This window comes from Nyctereutes procyonoides, unplaced genomic scaffold (assembly GCF_905146905.1).
Source record: "Nyctereutes procyonoides isolate TBG_1078 unplaced genomic scaffold, NYPRO_anot_genome, whole genome shotgun sequence".
NCBI lineage: Eukaryota > Metazoa > Chordata > Mammalia > Carnivora > Canidae > Nyctereutes > Nyctereutes procyonoides.
Window position 1 is genome coordinate 17,449,825 of NW_026575051.1, and position 16,465 is coordinate 17,466,289.

The following is a 16,465-nucleotide window of genomic DNA, read 5'->3' on the forward strand; positions in this document are numbered from 1 at the left end:
ACACTCTATATCTTGTTAATAATTCAAATAATTATTGAAACTACTAAAATAATTCCAACTTAATAATTCAACTACTTTAAAATATGATAATTCAGATATTTATTGGCTAAACATTTTTAACAAGCTTTTTCAAATTTGCCTCTCGTTCTTGACCTCATGAAGCTTTATTGTTTGGATATTTAGAATTCCAGAAGAAAATATTCTGCTATAATTTGAATAAAACACCTAACTGGTTTCAGTTGCAATAAAATTGTTTTACTGTGGGCTTTGATCACTATGCTCAGACCTAAGTTAGAGGAGGAAAGCATGGTAGATGAAGAAAAGAAGAAAGAGGGGTTTGATTTATTCTATAAAATATGAGAAACTGTTGAAAGTGGAATAATGTGATATTAACTAAGTTAAGGTATGACTCCATATGCAGAATGAATCAGGAGGTAGAGTACAAGAATGAAAGCAGAGAGACAGTTAGAGGTTTATTGCAGTGACAGACCAAGAGATGATAGTGGTTTAGTGTAGGTTTATGGCAGCAAGGATGGAAGAAAATGGATTAAACTGGGAATTATCTTGCAGGGAAAGTCAACATGATTTACTGATAGACTGGATGTGGCATGTGAGTAAAAGAAAGGCATTTTTAAAAAGCATCAGTGGCTTCTTCTTGGAGGAGGAGGCCAGAGATCAGATGTTGGCAGTGGTGACCAAGGCGGCTACCAGTGTAAAGAGAAAGCTGGAGTTCTGGCTTTTCCACAATGGGTGAGCCACAGCAAGTGAGTGGCCTTCTACCGTCTCTGATGCAGTACATCAAGGAATATACAGATGGAAACACTCAGCAAGGCCTGTCAAGCCTACACTTCCAATAAGAAAGAATTACATGATGTTTGGCATCAGTTCCAATGTGGTGATCTTATCATCTGCTCTGCAGACAGGACATCAAACAGCTTCATCCTATGCTGTTTGTCATGAGAATGAACTGAGAAAACTCAATATGTCTATCCTTGTTAACTTCCTAGACCTTTCAGATATTTTGATAAGGAGCCCCGGAAAGATAAAATGAGAAGAGAAAGATAGAAGATCTTAAGCTGCTTTTTGTAGATGTGCACCACATGGAGAGATCTTGAATATGACAGTGAAGGTTCAGAAATGTTAACACCTTGAAATAGTTATGATGTGTCAAAAGCATGTGCAACAGGTCATTGAGATGATTCACAATCCTTTGGCTTCTTTTCCTGATGATTTGCCCCATTCAGAAGCAGGCAGGCATGAAGAGTAAAAACTGAAGCGATGGATGCCTGGTGATAGAACTGGTCAGAATCAACTACAGAGAGAAAATTCAGCTCACATGAATTTTGGAATGAATTTGTCATTCTGTTAAATATTCTGATGAATTTATCATCAGAAAGACCAGATGATAGAGAAAGATGCTGCCTTGTGTGTCCTGATTGATGCAATTAATGAAAGACAGTGAAGGATGTTTCTTTTTCTTGTTTTTCTTTCTCCCTTTGAGTAAGTAGCATTGTATATTAGTTAATTTGCTTTGGGACAGCTTAAAAGAGTTATCACTAGATAGTTATCACTATCACTATCAAGTAAATGTCTTGACTCTCCAACTTCATGAATTATGAGATGTCACAGGCAGTAATTTCACTTCATGGCAAACAGGCAAATGAATGAGTACGCTTGCATTAAGTGTAATCACCTTAAAATTAAGGCAAGAAATTTGCAGCTATCATGTGGAACGTTTCTGTTTTTGGAGTTGCAGTAGAAGAGTGAAGATGCCCTCAACAATAGCAAGCTTTCATCCTTGAAAAGTAGATTTGTCATCTGCTTTCAGAATGAGAGATAAAGAACATCAAGGTATATAAATGTGAAATTATGAAATCTTTATATTTATTTCACTTAAAAATTTGCTTCTTCTCTAAAAAAGCAGTATCGTATATTTAAAGAGAGAAACTCTGTGATCTTAAAACAGCGACTTTATTTTCTTTCATGAGTGCCCCTGCAAACACACTACTTCATCCTCTTGTCCCTATCCTGAATAGGTCTCATAATTTTTTTCTTGTCACTCAGATAAAAAGTCCTTTGGTTACTCTTAGTTATATTCACTTTATATTCACTTTAGCTATATTCCCTTTAAAGCTGGACTCAGACTCCTTAAGGCTAGAAGCCTGCAATGGAAAGGGGGTTTGCTAGCAGAGACTGCTAGTTGTCCACTGGAGATTCTTACTCTCCAGCATACATTGCTGAGGCGGGGCTGTCCTGTCAGGGACTACATGGCCCCACTCTCCTTGCATCTAGGTAAGGAGACCTTGCATGACTAAATTCTTAGCAGTGGGTGTAGGAATCCAGGCTTGCCCCATAAAAATTTCTTGCATGATCCTCTGATCTGTTCTCTCATGTGCTGATTGGATGTCCACATCCAGAATAACTAAAGAAGCCACCTGAAGGTGGCAAAGTTTCAGTGTTTGGATGCTTGAATGACTGAAGACTAAGCCCTCTGTTCATTAACTTCATTTATCCCCTATCCAACCCCATCTGATTTGACTTTATGTGAGCAAGAAATCAACTTGTTTTGAGCACTGAGATTTTATCTCTGCACTTTCTTCTCTTCACTCTCACCCACTCCCAGGTCTTGGTGGGGAGCCTGCCTTTTGTTTGAGGATCTCTGCCGTCTTTCTTTTAAACTAGGCCAGTGGTTCTCCAAGTATAATCCTGAACTAGCAGCATTAGCATCTTCTGGAGATTCATTAGAAATACAAATTCTCAGATCTCACCTCAGACCTACTGAGTCAAACCTTAGGGGTGAAGCCCAGCAAGCTGTGGTTTTAACAAGTCCTCGCTCAGGTGATTCCCCTGCATTTTTAAGATTAAGACTTGCTGATAAAGATAATGCTTTCCCACAGATGTCCAGTTTTGATTCTTCCCTCAGTCTCTGGTTTTCAGTATACCACTCTTTTGGGATTTACTCTGTTAAGGTCTCCAGCCCTAAAGCTGAACAAGTCAGCTTAAAAAGGCCACAGGACAGTTTCCTTAGAAACATTCATTTATCCTTTTCCTGTGCAAATCACAGAAGTTGCCCTCTTTATTAGCCAGGCTGCTAGCTAGCCAGTCATATCTTTTTTTTTTCTTCTGGCATGTAAATAGTATATACCTTTGAGCTCAAAAAACTCCAGAGGACAAGTCCAGTCTTTCTTAAGATTGAACCAAAGGAGGAGGGAAGCCACCTCATCCTGTTGTGGGCATGGGTTGGGAGGGGGAGGGCATGGTGGATGTTATATAACACTTTAGCAACTATCCAGAGAAACATCTTTTCTTCTTTGGCCTCAACCTTTTTATAACTTTGAGGAAGGTATTGGGCTAAGAGGCAAAAAAAACCAACGTTTGGCTGCTTTGCAAATCCTTGTGCAGTAAAAAAATGCAGTGAGTCATATTATAACATTGTTATAGGAGTCAAAGTATCACCTGTATATGAATTTATGAGTTTGTGGTGGGGATGGATTCCTCATGGAATTTTATATTCTGAAAAAAAAAAGAAAAAAGAAAAATAAAAAGAATAAAGGATCACTCTGAACTTTCTATGTGAGAAGTCGGGTGAAAAATGAAGCAGTTAATTATGGGGATAAATTGGGAATGAGATATCAATAATTTTATCCTCCTATGTTTAATCACATTTACTATATGGTACTAGGATAGAATCTAGTTGTCTAGTCTCCAAAGATCTCACCTCCCATGATTGAGAAAGACGAGTACCCTGGGGTCTCTACCCAACTGAAGACTGAACTTGTAGGCCATTGGAAAGACAGGTAATAATTAACACAAAGTTGAGAAATATATAGTCCTAGTTCTACTATAAAAAGTATGAGTGCATTTTGGTCCCACTGCATAATATTTTCTCCATAGATTTTACTTTAGCGTATCGTCTTCACTCAGGTTCTTTGGCAAGCAGAGCCTGAGGCAAGAGCTTACGTGTTAAGTTTATTACAGAGCACAATTTCATGGAAGCAGGAATGAGGGAGATAGGAGAGACAAGGAAAGAGGGAAGGCACACGTGAACAAGTGCCTCACTAAGCTGGCAAGAGTTCTGTTGCAAGTGCAGTTGGTTGGTGTTGAGTGATATCTGCAAAGAGATACTGTATGAATCACCCCATCAGAAGAGCACACCCAAGGGAAAGAAGATAGAATATTATCCTCCAGCTTTCTTCTTCTGGTAACTTTCTCCCTTGGTTTAAATCTTCTTCAAATATCTTCTGTGTTTTAGCAGCAAGGCTTTCTTTTCTTTTCCTTTTAAAGATTTATTTATTTAAAGATTTACTTTTAGAGGGAGAGAGCGAGCACAATGGGGAGGGGAAGAGGGAGAGGGAGAGGGAGAAGGAGAGAATCCCAGGGAGACTCTGGCTGAATGGGGGAGCCAACTCAAGATTCGATTTCATGACCCTGAGATCATGCCTGAGCTAAAAGCAAGAGTCAGACGCTTAACTGAATGAGCTACCCAGGGTCCCGAGAGGCCAGGCTTTCTATATTTGAAGACAAAGTACTACATATTGGGAAAAATCAAGCTATGGTACAGTAATCTTTGAGCAGGAGTGAACTTTCCTTATGACAAATTATAACATATAGAAGATTTCTCTCCTTTTTCATACTTTTGCTTCAAGACAAATCCTTAAATGCCAGTAAGTATTTACAATTTGCAGACTATGATAATATAAATGGTAGAAGAGCTTTCCTTACTTATGCTATTGTTTTTTTTGCAACAGTCCCACAAGGGTAGGGTTATTATTGTTATCCATCTTTTTCCCTGAAGATGAAATTGAAGCTAATAGAAATTAGTCTGAAATCACATGATTTATAATTTAGAGTAAGATTTCTGACCCTATGTGTCTGATTTTATGGTCTATGCTATTTGTAACTCTTACTTTAGGTTCCCAGTATTATTTTATTTCATTTTTTAATTTGTTAAGTATAGACAATACTTCTTTTTTTAGAGGGAGAGAAAGTAGGTGAGGGAGAGAAAGAATCCCAAGCAGGTTCCATGCCCAGTGCAGAACCTGACATGGGGCTTGATCCCACAACCCAGAGATCATGACCTGGGCAAAAAATCAAGAGTCAGATGCTTAACTGATTGAGCCACCCAGGTGCCCCACCATCCTCACATATTTCTGTGGAAATTTTCTTATGGACAATAACTTGTTTACATGAATTTTCATATTTGGTATTTTATTTCAACTATAATCTAAAAATAATGTATCTGTTAGATAACCTAATGTCTACTGTAAAAACTAGTATTATGGGTTTCTACTTTAGCACCTGAGAGGGCTAAAAGAAATTTGAAGTAACATAGAAATATCAGATTTAATGAAGGCAAGGTCTACCTTTTAGTCTGAGACAGAGCACCCAAGAAAGGAACAGAGATAAAGAGATAAAGTAGTGAACAGAGAGCAAACAATATGGATTTAGAGCTGAGAGTCAATAAATTGATAATAGCCACACATCTTACGAGAGGTCTACCCTGATTACACCATATAAGATAACAATCCTGCCCTCTTCAAATTTTTTTTTATTTATTTATGATAGTCACAGAGAGAGAGAGAGAGAGAGAGAGAGGCAGAGACATAGGCAGAGGGAGAAGCAGGCTCCATGCACTGGGAGCCTGACGTGGGACTCGATCCCGGGTCTCCAGGATCGCGCCCTGGGCCAAAGGCAGGCGCTAAACCGCTGCGCCACCCAGGGATCCCCCAATCCTGCCCTCTTCAAATGTCAGTGCTTTGAACACCTCATTGTCACTTGGAATACTACAAAGATTTTTGTTGATCTGTTTAATACCAGTTTCTTGACACTGGAATACTGATGCAATATTTATCATTGCAGATATGGCACATGCAGGTCTTCAACAAATATCGATTAGACAAATGATTATTGAAGTTGAACTTTTCACATTTTATTGTTTTAAAATCTTTCTTTTGTGAATTGTCTATTCATATCTTTGGATACTCTTAATTGATCAGCTTTTATTATTTGTTTGAACGATTTACATATTAAAGATATCTAACCTTTTTAGTATTTGCAGGGAAAATATTTTTTGCAGTTTATTTTTTTTGTTTTTGTTTGTTTTGCTGTTTTAGTAATTACACCTTGAACTTCCACATGGTAAATATACTGTTCTTCTGTTTTGTTATGTTTTTGTTATTTTTTAAAATGATTTTATTTATTTATTCATGAAAGACACAGAGAGAGTGAGAGGTAGAGACACAGGCAGAGGGAGAAGCAGGAGCCACGCAGGAAGCCTGATATGGGACTTGAACCCAGGTCTCCAGGATCACCCCCTGGGCTGAAGGTGGCACTAAACCGCTGGGCCACTGGGGCTGCCCTGTTTTATTATTTTTTCCATTAACTTTACACTCATTAACATATTCCTGATTTTATGGCACATATTCAAAATGTATATATTTGTTCTTTTTGGATTATGACATTTAAATTCTTTCTCTAGAATTTATTTTAGTATAAAATATGAAAAGTATGTGACAATCCTTTGTTAAAATTATATTTCTTCCTAATATATTGAATTCATAAATTCAATTAATATTTTGATGGGTATTTATTCATCTCCCAATTAATTAATTAATTAACACAACATTATGTTAGTTTCAGGCGCACAACATAATAATTTGATCATCGTATGTGGCAAAATGATTATCACAATAAGTTTGTCATCATAGATAGTTACAAATTTTTTTTCTTGTAATAAGAATTTTCAAGATCCACAGTCCTAGCTACTTTCAAATACTCAATACGGTATTAATAGCTACGGTAACCATTCTGTGCATTGTATCCCCATTCATGACCTATTCATTTTACCATTAGAAATTTGTACCTTTGATCCCTTTCACCAATTTTGCCCACACCTACCTCTGCCTTGGGCAATCACCAGTTTGCTCTCTATTTGCATGAGCTCATTAAAAACAATTTTTTAAAGATTCTACATAAGAGTGAGATAATATGGTATTTGTGTTTTTTGGTCTGACTTATTTCACTTTGTATAATACCCTCAAAGTCCATTCATGAATGTTGAGAATGACAAGATTTCTTTCTTTTTTAAGGCTAAATAGTATTCCATTGTGTATATTTGCTATATTTTCTTTATCCATTCATTCATCAGTGGACACTTCAGTTGTTTCCATACCTTGGTTGCTGTAAATAATGCTATAATAAACATAAAGGTGGATATATCTTTTCAAGTTAGTGTTTTAATTTTTTTAAAATTAATACCCAGAAGTGGAATTGTTAGATCATAAGGTAGTTCTAACTTAAAAATAGAGGAACCTCCCTACTGTTTTCCAGAGTGACCACACTGATCTACATTCTCAAGGGTGCACAAGGTTCCCCTTTTTTTTTTCATATCCTCACCAACACTTATTTTTCTTTCTGATAATAAATTCTAAAGATGTGAGATTATATCTCATTGTGGTTTTGTGGTTTTGATTTGCACTTCCCTGATGATTAATGTTGTTGGGCATCCTTTCATGTATCTATTGGCCACCTCAGACATATTAAGTGCTTCTTATTTGCTGGAAAAAAATCAGGGATAATGAGCAAGACATCCTTTTGTGTGCCCCCCCCCTTTTTAATTATTTATTCTAGGGGGGAGGGGCAGAAAGGAGGGAGAGAGAAACCCAAGCTGACTCTGTGTTGAGTGAGGAGCCTAATGTGGTGCCTGATCTCACAACCCTGAGATCATGACCTGAGCCAAAACCAAGAGTAAGTTGCTTAACCAACTACACCACTCACTTGCCCCTTGTGTGTCCCTTTTAAGGTTACAGATTAGTGGGTAAAATAGTGAAATTCACAGGTAAAAGTAAAATTATTTGCTAATAAAGAATATTAAATACCATTAAATGTCTTTTAGAATTATATCTGTATTTTCCTTTGACCCATTATGTGATGTTAATTTTTTTAAATAATAAACTATCTTTTTTTTCTTCTGGTGTAAATGCATCCTTTTCAGTGTTGTAATTGTTTAATATATTCTTTGCTTTGACTTGGTAGTATTTTATTTAAGATTTAATATGTGTGGGGGATCCCTGGGTGGCGCAGCAGTTTAGCGCCTGCCTTTGGCCCAGGGCGCGATCCTGGAGACCTGGGATCGAGTCCCGCGTCGGGCTCCCGGTGCATGGAGCCTGCTTCTCCCTCTGCCTGTGTCTCTGCCTCTCTCTCTCTGTGTGTGACTATCATAAATTAAAAAAAAAAAGATTTAATATGTGTGAGTTACGCTCCTGGAAAGAATTTTGTGTGATGGAAGGAGACAGGGAAAAAAGTAACAAAAGTCAGAGGGAATAAAATAAGGTGCTTGGGAACTGAACTAGTCAAGTGGTTTAACAAGCTGCAGCATGATGTAGTATTTGCATGTATGTGTATAATGATGATGGGACACAGAATGATGGGAGATACTGTTTCAGAAAGATGGTCAGGGGCTAGATCACAGACTTCTATGTCATTTTAAGGAGGTTTTAATGATTTTGTCAGAGAAGAAATATAATAAGTTGTATGTCTTGGGAAAATCACTTTAGCAGAATTGTGAGGGACAAATAAGATTCAAGTTATTTAATATTTCAATAGTCTAGATTAGAAAATATGAATTCTTGAACGGTCTGATTTTGGGGATGAAAGTCAGGGGATGGAAAAAGACAATAAGGACATTCAGCAGAACATGGGCATTGCTATATATGGAAGATGAATGACAATGAGAGGAAGGTAACCAGGGGAACCAGAAGGTTTTTATTTGCCTACTGCTTACCACTGAGATAAGCAATACAGATGAAAAGGAGTATTAACAAAGGAAGGGAGACAATGAGCTTGAGTCTGAGATACCTATGAAATATGCAGGTGGAACTGTCCAGTGGGCATTACAAGTTTGCATTTCAGGGAGGGATGCAAACTCGAAGTCATAAAGCAATTAGTTGAGGTTATACAGGTGGTGAAGGTAGCTCCAACACAATATATATTTTGAAAAGGGGCAGGGAACTGTTTTTACAGGATAAAGCAGAAGTAGAAAAATTAGATACACCTAAGAAAACAAGAGAGACTGATGTCTTGAAAGCCAAAGGTGTAGCAGAGGTTTAAGAAGAAAATAAGTGATCAGTAATCTTGCAGAACTTTATGCATGTGAAGGAAATAAATATCAAATTAAGGAAACTGAAATTCAACAATAAATTTAATTTGTACTGGTAGAATTTGTTAATTTGATTTATTTACGAATGTTTAATCAATTAAAAAATCACAATAAGCCCGACTCAAAATTGTTATGTTGGTTTTGGCAAATGTAGCTTAATAACCTTTAATGACAAAATGCCAGATTTCTCCTGGGTTCTTTCTTGATCCTTTTTTTTTTAATTTTTTTAAATTGGAGTTCAATTTGCCAACATATAGCGTAACACCCAGTGCTCATCCCGCCAAGTGCCCCCCTCAGTGCCTGTCACTGGGTCACTCCAATCCCCCGCCCACCTCCCCTTCCACTACCCCTTGTTCATTTCCCAGAGTTAGGTATCTCTCATGTTTTGTCACCCTCACTGATATTTTCACTCATTTTCTCTCCTTTCTCTTTATTCCCTTTCACTAATTTTTATATTCCCCAAATGAATGAGACCATACAATGTTTGCCCTTTTCCGACTGACTTATTTCACTCAGCATAATACCCTCCAGGTCCATCCACCTCAAAGCAAATGGTGGGTATTTGTTGTTTCTAATGGCTGAGTAATATTCCATTGTATACATAAACCACATCTTCTTTATCCATTCGTCTTTCGATGGACACCGAGGCTCCTTCCACAGTTTGGCTATTGTGGACATTGCTGCTAAAAACATCGGGGTGCAGGTGTCCCGGCGTTTCACTGCATCTGTATCTTTGAGGTAAATCCCCAGCAGTGCAATTGCTGAGTCGTAGGGCAGGTCTATTTTTAACTCTTTGAGGAACCTCCACACAGTTTTCCAGAGTGGCTGCACCAGTTCACATTCCCACCAACAGTGCAAGAGGGTTCCCCTTTCTCCACATCCTCTCCAACATTTGTTGTTTCCTGCCTTGTTAATGTTCACCATTCTTACTGGTGTGAGGTGGGATCTCCTTGTGGTTTTGACTTGTATTTCCCTCATGGCAAGTGATGTGGAGCATTTTCTCATGTGCTTGTTGGCCGTGTCTATGTCTTCCTCTATGAAATTTCTGTTCATGTCTCTTGCCCATTTCATGATTGGATTGTTTGTTTCTTTGGTGTTGAGTTTAAGAAGTTCTTTATAGATCTTGGATGCTAGCCCTTTATTTGATGTGTCATTTACAAATATCTTTTTTTTTTATAAATTAATTTTTATTGGTGTTCAATTTACCAACATACAGAATAACACCCAGTGCTCATCCCGTCAAGTGTCCCCCTCCGTGCCCGTCACCCATTCACCCCCACCCCCCGCCCTCCTCCCCTTCCACCACCCCTAGTTCATTTCCCAGAGTTAGAAGTCTTTATGTTCTGTGTCCCTTTCTGATATCTCCCACACATTTCTTCTCCCTTCCCTTATATTCCCCTTCACTATTATTCATATTCCCCAAATAAGTGAGAACATACACTGTTTGTCCTTCTCCGATTGACTTACTTCACTCAGCATAATACCCTCCAGTTCCATCCACGTTGAAGCAAATGGTGGGTATTTGTTGTTTCTAATGGCTGAGTAATATTCCATTGTATACATAAACCACATCTTCTTTATCCATTCATCTTTCGATGGGCACCGAGGCTCCTTCCACAGTTTGGCTATTGTGGACATGGCTGCTAGAAACATCGGGGTGCAGGTGCCCCGGCGTTTCATTGCATCTGAATCTTCGGGGTAAATCCCTAACAGTGCAATTGCTGGGTCGTAGGGCAGGTCTATTTTTAATTCTTTGAGGAACCTCCACACAGTTTTCCAGAGTGGCTGCACCAGTTCACATTCCCACCAACAGTGTAAGAGGGTTCCCTTTTCTCCGCATCCTCTCCAACATTTGTTGTTTCCTGCCTTATTAATTTTCCCCATTCTCACTGGTGTGAGGTGGTATCTCATTGTGGTTTTGATTTGTATTTCCCTGATGGCAAGTGATGCAGAGCATTTTCTCATGTGCATGTTGGCCATGTCTATGTCTTCCTCTGTGAGATTTCTCTTCATGTCTTTTGCCCATTTCATGATTGGATTTTTGTTTCTTTGGTGTTGAGTTTAAGAAGTTCTTTATAGATCTTGGATACTAGCCCTTTATTTGATGTGTCATTTACAAATATCTTTTCCCATTCTGTAGGTTGTCTTTTAGTTTTGTTGACTGTTTCTTTTTGCTGTGCAGAAGCTTTTTATCTTGATGAAGTCCCAATAATTCATTTTTGCTTTTGTTTCTCTTGCCTTCATGAATGTATCTTGCAAGAAGTTACTGTGGCCAAGTTCACAAGGGTGTTGCATATGTTCTCCTCTAGGATTTTGATGGAATCTTGTCTCACATTTAGATCTTTCATCCATTTTGAGTTTATCTTTGTGCATGGTGTAAGAGAGTGGTCTAGTTTCAGTCTTCTGCATATGGATGACCAATTTCCCCAGCACCATTTATTGAAGAGACTGTCTTTTTTCCAGTGGATCGTCTTTCCTCCTTTGTCGAATATTAGTTGACCATAGAGTTGGGGGTCCTCTTCTGGATTCTCTATTCTGTTCCATTGATCTATGTGTCTGTTTTTGTGCCAGTACCACACTGTTATGATGATCACAGCTTTGTAGTACAACCTGAAATCTGGCATTGTGATGCCCCCAGCTATGGTTTTCTTTTTTAATATTCCCCTGGCTATTTGGGGTCTTTTCTGATTCCACACAAAACTTAAGATGATTTATTCCAACTCTCTGAAGAAAGTCCATGGTATTTTGATAGGGATTGTATTAAATATGTAAATTGCCCTGGGTATCATTGACATTTTCACAATATTAATTCTTCCAATCCATGAGCATGGAATATTTTTCCATCTCTTTGTGTCTTCCTCACTTTCTTTCAGAAGGGTTCTATAGTTTTTAGGGTATAGATCCTTTACCTCTTTGGTTAGGTTTATTCCTAGGTATCTTATGCTTTTGGGTGCAATTGTAAATGGGATTGACTCCTTAACTTCTCTTTCTTCAGTCTCATTGTTAGTGTAGAGAAATGCCACTGATTTCTGGGCATTGATATTGTATCCTGCCACACTGCTGAATGCTGTATGAGTTCTAGCAATCTTGGGGTGGAGGCTTTTGGGTTTTCTATGTACAATATCGTGTCATCTGCAAAGAGGGAGAGTTTGACTTCTTCTTTGCCAATTTAAATGTCTTTAATTTCTTTTTGTTGTCTGATTGCTGAGGCTAGGACTTCCAGTACGATGTTGAATAGCAGTGGTGAGAGTGGATATCCCTGTCTTGTTCCTGATCTTAGGGGAAAGCCTCCCAGTGCTTCCCCATTGAGAATGATATTTGCAGTGGGCTTTGCGTAGATGGCTTTTAAGATGTTGAGGAATGTTCCCTCTATCCCTACACTCTGAAGAGTTTTGATCAGGAATGGATGCTGTATTTTGTCCAATGCTTTCTCTGCATCTATTGAGAGGATCCTATGGTTCTTGGTTTTTCTCTTGCTGATATGATCAATCACATTGATTGCTTTAGGAGTGTTGAACCAGCCTTGCATCCTGGGGATAAATCCCACTTGGTCATGGTGAATAATCTTCTTAATGTACCGTTGGATCCTATTGGCTCGTATCTTGTTGAGAATTTTTGCATCTGTGTTCATCAAGGATATTGGTCTATAATTCTCCTTTTTGGTGGGGTCTTTGGTTTTGGAATTAAGGTGATGCTGGCCTCATGGAACGAGTTTGGGAGTACTCTATCTCTTTTTATCTTTTGGAATAGCTTTAGTAGAATAGGTATTGTTTCTTCTTTAAACATTTGATAGAATTCCCCTGGGAAGCCATCTGGCCCTGGATTCTGTGTTTTGGGAGGTTTTTGATGACTGCTTCAATTTCCTCCCTGGTTATCGGCCTGTTCAGGTTTTCTATTTCTTCCTGTTCCAGTTTTGGTAGTTTGTGGTTTTCCAAATTGCGTCCATTTCTTCTAGTTTGCCTAATTTATTGGCATAGAGCTGCTCATAATAAGTTTTAAAAATCGTTTGTATATTCTTGGTCTTGGTGATCTCTCCTTTCTCATTCATGAGTTTATTAATTTGAGTCTTTTCTCTCTTCTTTTTAATAAGGCTGGTTAATGTTTATCTATCTTATTAATTCTTTCAAAGAATTAATTCTTTCAAAGAACCAACTCCTGATTTTGTTGATCTGTTCCACAGTTCTTCTGGTCTCAATTTCATTGAGTTCTGCTTGAATCTTCATTAACTGTCTTCTTCTGCTGGGTGAAGGTTTTATTTGCTGTTCCTTCTCCAGCTCCTTTAGGTGCAAGGTTAGCTTTTGTATTTGACTTCTTTTCAGTTTTTGGTTGGATGCTTGTATTGTGACGTATTTCCCCCTCAGGACTGCTTTTGCTCTATCCCAAAGATTTTGCACCGTTGTATCTTCATTCTCATTAGTTTCCATGAATCTTTTTAATTATTCTCTAACTTCCTGGTTGACCCTTTCATCTTTTAGCAGAATGGTCTTCAACCTCCACGTGTTTGAAACTCTTCCAAACTTCTTCTTGTGGTTTAGTTCTAGTTTCAAACATTATGGTCTGAAAATATGCAGGGGATGATCCCAATCTTTTGGTATCGGTTAAGACCTGTTTTGTGACCCAGTATGTGGTCTATTCTGGAGAAAGTTCCATGTGCACTCGAGAAGAATGTGTATTCTGTTGTGTTCAGATGTAAAGTTCTGTAAATATCTGTGAAATCCATCTGGTCCAGTGTATCATTTAAAGCTCTTGTTTCTTTGGAGATGTTGTGCTTAGAAGATCTATCATTTTTAGAAATCGCCATGTTCAATTCTCCAAGTATAAGTGTATTATTATCTAAGTATGTCTTAACTTTGGTTATTAATTGATTGATATACTTGTCAGCTCCCGCATTTGGGCCATAAATATTCATGATTGTTAGGTCCTCTGTTGGATAGATCCTTTAAGTATGATATAGTGTCCCTCTTCATCTCTTACTATAGTCTTTGGGATAAACTTTAATTTATCTGATATGAGGATGGCTATCCCTGCTCTCTTTTGAGGACCATTTGAATGGTAAAATGTTCTCCAACCTTTTTTTTCAGGCTGTAGTCTTTTTTGATCCTAACATTTGCTCTATTACAAGGATTGCCCTCTGCTGGATAATAGCTGTAACATCAATCATATGTTGGCTTTTTAAGAATCAAATATGTGCATTTTAAAAATCATCAAATCACTCTCCTCAAATTTGCATTAATTTATACTTCCACAAGAATGATTTTTTCATTGACCTTAAGTGCTATTAAACTTTAAATCCTCATGAATGTGACACATACAAATGATAACTTTTCATTTTGTATATTTACAATTATGTACAAGGCTGAACTCTTTACATACTGTATCAGCAATTGTATTTATTTTGTTATTATCTGATAAAGACTTTTGCCCATCTTTCTATTGGATTTTTTTTGTTTGTATGTTTTTGTAGTAAGTCTTGGCATATAGTAGAAATTATCCCTTTGATGGTATATAATTTTATTAGATATTCCTTATCTTTTTTTATATCATTTTTTTTATTACTGAGTTATGTGATTATGTGTATGTTGCTAAGTGTGTCATTCCATTCCTTTATATTTCTGGGTTTTATTACATAATTTAAGGGTTTTCTCCATATTGATATTATTAAAATATTCTTTCATGTTTTCTTTTAATAAATTTATGATTTTATTTTGGTTTAATTCTTTTAGCCATCTGGAGATTTTTTACTTTGGGCTGGGATGACGTAGGAATTTGTATACATTTTCTTTTCAAATGCGTATTAAGTATTTCTATTTACTGAATAGTAATGACATGTATATAGGCACACATATGCATATGTATGTTTGTATAAAGATTCTCATTAGAAGAGAAAAAGCTGAAGGAAAAGGCTTTCACTATATAATAATTTTCAAAAATTTGTATTGAATAAAAAAGAAGTATTTCTTTTTTTTATCACATATTATGCACAAATTGTTTTAAAACCAGTATCTCATCTAAACTTTATAGTAACCCAGAAAGCTGGAGCTTATAATACAGAAGAGAAAATTAAGCCTCATAGAATCTAAGTAATTTGCTTCTGGTCATAAAACTATTAGGGAAGAGGGAATTATTCCTTAATTGGATGCAATTAGAAGTTCAAAGAGGAATATTATCTTTTTTCATTTCTATGTTACCCTTGTCCACAAAGCTCTGGGCAGGCCCCCCTAAAATATGTCACATATTTGTGACACAATGACATATTGATTATATTTAATTAAAGTTACTTAAGAAACAGCCACTGCAAGAAGACCTCATTCCTCTTTGTTTTCCTGAAAGCAGGAAATACATCTCCCATGTAAAGTGTACCTGCTTTGTACTAGAAGGTAAAGAGACATCCTTTTCACCAAATAAAGGGAATTCAGGACCAAGAAGGCTAAATCTACAAATCTTTTTACTCTTGCTAACGTACTACTTCAGCCCAAATCCTGTTTAGAATTATTTACTAATTAAAGCTCCCAAACATAAGTTACCTTTTTTCTTCTGTTAATTCCTCACAGATTTATGTTTCTTTGTCTAAAAATGTACAAAAGCTGCATGACTTGGTCATTCCTATATGGCTCAATTGTAATATTGGCCCTTTGTGTGGATGTAATTAACTTTTTTAAAAAAAGTCCTGTTAATCTGTCATGTTATTTTAATTTTTAGACCAGCTAAAAGAACTTTGAAGTATAAGGAAAAAATTTTCCTCCTCAACGCTCTTAATTTAAATCTCACTTCTCTCTATACACAAGGGTAACCTGTTGATGTATCAGCTTTTGGTATTAGCAATGCTAAAATTGCTAATCTTGGAGATGGAGTCAGATTTTTGTAGTATTTAAAATCATGGGCTCTAGAGTTAAACAAACCTAGCCTGGGAATATTACTGGCCTCAGGTTCCTCATCTTTAAAATGGATTAATAGCAATACCTGCTTATAGGATTTTTTGGTTAAATAAATAATTTGTAAAAAGACTTTGCCATAGTACCTCCATATAATAAGTGCTTAATAAGTGTTATTATAATTGTTATTACTTTTATAGTTTTTATTACTTTGCCTAATTCTATCCCTTGGGTGTTCTGGTCTAATTGTTCTGTGATTATGCCAATTATCAGTATTTTCAAAAAGGTCCCAGGTGATTTTAATGTGAAGTCAAGATTGAAGAACACTGATGAAAATAACTTTTTGATTCAAAACAGCTATCTAGGGATCCCTGGGTCGCGCAGCGGTTTGGCGCCTGCCTTTGGCCCAGGGCGCGATCCTGGAGACCCGGGATCG

At 37.1% G+C, this 16,465-nt stretch overlaps 1 pseudogene; it reads left to right on the forward strand.

The window, feature by feature from the left end:
- The first annotated feature begins 746 nt into the window (after positions 1–746).
- On the forward strand, positions 747–1,462 carry LOC129512860 (mediator of RNA polymerase II transcription subunit 7-like; annotated as a pseudogene).
- Positions 1,463–16,465: the final 15,003 nt, after the last annotated feature.